Below are 3,407 nucleotides of genomic sequence, written 5' to 3'. Positions count from 1 at the left end.
CAATTAGTGAAGAATCTAAACAGAATTTGGGCTTGGGTGGTAAATTAAAGTAATAAGATTTGTTCATACAGTCTTATGGGCCTGAATTCCCTATCTCTGGCATTAAAGGTGTCCTTCTACCTCCTTTCACATGAGAGATTTATTTCCTGCTTTCAGGGAGATAGAAAGAAGGGTCAGAGTGTCCCTCTTGCGTTGGCCGTTTCTTAAGTAACTTTAATTCAAAATAATCAATATGCGGGCTTCCCTGGTGGCGCAGTGGTTGAGAGTCCGCCTGCCGATGCAGGGGACGCGGGTTCGTGCCCCGGTCCGGGAGGATCCCACGTGCCGCAGAGCGGCTGGGCCCGTGAGCCATGGCCGCTGAGCCTGCGCATCCGGAGCCTGTGCTCCACAACGGGAGAGGCCACAGCAGTGAGAGGCCCGCGAACCAAAAAATAAAATAAAATAAAATAATCAATATGCCACTGTGGCATATTTGTGGGTGGCCTGCCTTGAGCCCCAACAGAACTAAATAAATAAAAGAAATTTTTAAGTAAAAGAGGTATAGTGAGACAGAGAGAGAATAAGACATAATAAGTATGCCAAATGAGTGGTTTGAATCTCTTTAAAGCAATGACCACCATATTGGTCTTCAGATTATCATACACCAGGTTTATTACTCATAGTGTTCACACTAGTTGCCCAAAGCTTCTTATACTTGGTGGTATAAATAAGAATATTCTCACTTCCTTCAAAAATGAAAACTGTGAAACAGCCCAATTTCTAGCAACAAAGGTATTTTTGTTTTGACTTGACATTACAAATTATTGGCCTTCAAATTACTCATGGAAATATTGCTTAAAGCATTTTGATGATCAATTATTACTTTCCACATTAGGCTCTCATTTTTATTAGTGAATATTCTAGCTATGGTATAGACACATTTTTTAAAAAATTTAGTCTGCTAAACCAACTAATCTACAAATTGCAGAGTTGCCTACACTTCACACCCTGGGGAAGCAAAACTGACAATTTGGAAGAGTTTTAAAACATACGTATTAGGGAAACCATTGACTGTGTGTTCATGGCTCAGTTATTTTCATTTTCATTGCTCATTTTTAAAAAAGGGAACTTTTCACACTGGATTATTTAATTAATGATGAATGTGTGACCCTGTGTACATTTCAGTTCACTGTGATCCCCGACTACACAAATAATTCATATCAAGGAAACTGCTCGTATACAGGAAAGAGAAGGACTGACCTGGCGCTCCATTATCAGTTTCATCTTTAGTAGGTGTCATATCATAACTCCTTCTTCCATTTCCTTTTAAATTTGATTAACAAAGAGCAAATATGTTACTGCGGTGCAAGAATGACGCATTCATTAATCACAATACCATTTACAATTATGAGTACATTTGTTTTTTATACTAAAATAATAGCTGCCATAATAAATAATCTGACAATAATATTCTATTAAGAACGTTCAACAGTGCATTATAAATCTAAACTACAAAGAGAAATTAGAGTGATTGGAGAGTTACTGTGTTCCAGAATAGAAGGTATCATATGCCAACTATTGTCATGAGATGGTCAGTAGAAAATACATAAGGCGCAAATTCCATGGTGAAGATACCTGTAAGTAAACACAGAGGAGAAATATTTCCTTTTATCCTTATAGCATCTTGACTTCAGTTATAAAAGCTGTTTATTCAAAGAGTACATGAAGGCTTAGGGTTATTAAAGCAATTCGTTTAATGATATGTGCACAAAGATAAAGGTAACTACAAATGTCTGGCTTCTAACTCATGCTGATAGTTTGGAATTTTCTCTTTCTCACGAATTCATGTTTCTTGTAGATAACAAGCTGCCCTGGGGAAAAGGGACCTGGAGAGAAAAGGGTAGTAGCTATTATTGGGAGTTTACAAAGTGCTGCACTCCATTAACATTTCTCATTCCCTGGGAGCCTGTTTCTGACAGCTCCCAAAGCTCAGCACTAACGCAAAGCCTTAAGCAGGTGGATGGTGGGCTGTTACACAGGCGCCTCTGCATTCTGGAAATAACACAAGTTTAAAAATCACACAGATATGGGTTCAAAACATAACTCTGCCACCTACTAACTCTGTTGCCTTGGGCAGATGATAACCTCCTGAGTTTCAAGTTTCTCATATGTAAAATACATAGAGATTCTCCTCCATCAAGATAAAATGATATTTTGGAGATTAATCCTTTGTCTGTTGTTTCATTTGCAAATATTTTCTCCCATTCTGAGGGTTGTCTTTTTGTCTTGTTTATGATAGCATCAACATATATACACTACCGAATGTAAAATAGTTAGCTAGTGGGAAGGAGCAGCATAGCACAGGGAGATCAGCTCGGTGCTTTGTGACCACCTAGAGGGGTGGGATGGGGAGGGTGGGAGGGAGACGCAAGAGGGAGGGGATATGGGGATATATGTATGCATATGGCTGATTCACATTGGTATTGTATTATACCAGTATTGTGTAGCAATTATAGCACAGTATTGTGAAGCAATTATACTCCAATAAAGATCTATTTTAAAAAAGATAAAATGATATAATGCATACAAATACCTGGTAAATCTAAGTGTTCAATTAATTAAGCTAGTATCTATTTGAAATACTTAAGGTCTATCATGTGGCAGGTACTACGCTGGGAGATAGTGGTGAGTAAGACAGACAGAGTGACTTAGCCTGACCAACTCTCCTCATTTGTCCAGGATTTTCCCGGTTTTAGCAAAGAAAGTCCTGCATCCCAGAAACCCCTCAGCCACAGACAAACAAGGACAAACTGGTCATCCTACCAGAGCATTCAACCTAAAAGACTATATCTAGATGCCATCAAGGATACGACCACAGCATGAAACTGTAGTTTCAAAGAGTTGTCAAAAGGGAAAGCAAAGTTGTCATCGCTCATCCTGAATTGAAGTGAGCCTGAGAATTACACGATTCTCAAGGGGCTGGCAGGAGAATAAAGAACTGGATTATGAACAGGGTGTGCTAGAGAAATTAGGAGAGTAAAGAGCTGACAGAGCTAAACAAGAGTCCTTGAAACTCCAACCTGTCCTTGAGGAAACTTTCTATAGTTTGTGACCTACCTATAGACATCCAATTCAGAAAGAAGGTATAAAGGAAGTCAGGCATGTGGGTAGGTAACCACATCACTTGAGGAGGCAAAACATTGAATATTTTGCAAGAAAGTCTCAGTGGACAAAGCCTGACTGGAGCACAGACTTGAAGCATCATATACTCTTGGATAATATCTCCATGGTGCCTCTATCTAGTAGTGATAGAAACTAAAGCTCCGGACGTCACCCTCAGCCTCGTGTTCCTGAGCCACTGCTCCAGATGTAAGCTCCTCTGTGTTTTTTCTTCCTTTCCTGGACTTTTATCCCAATACTTCTCCAAG

This window comes from Orcinus orca, chromosome 7 (assembly GCF_937001465.1).
Source record: "Orcinus orca chromosome 7, mOrcOrc1.1, whole genome shotgun sequence".
Lineage (NCBI taxonomy): Eukaryota > Metazoa > Chordata > Mammalia > Artiodactyla > Delphinidae > Orcinus > Orcinus orca.
The sequence above is the reverse complement of the archived record's forward strand: the minus strand, read 5'-3'. Positions refer to the sequence as shown.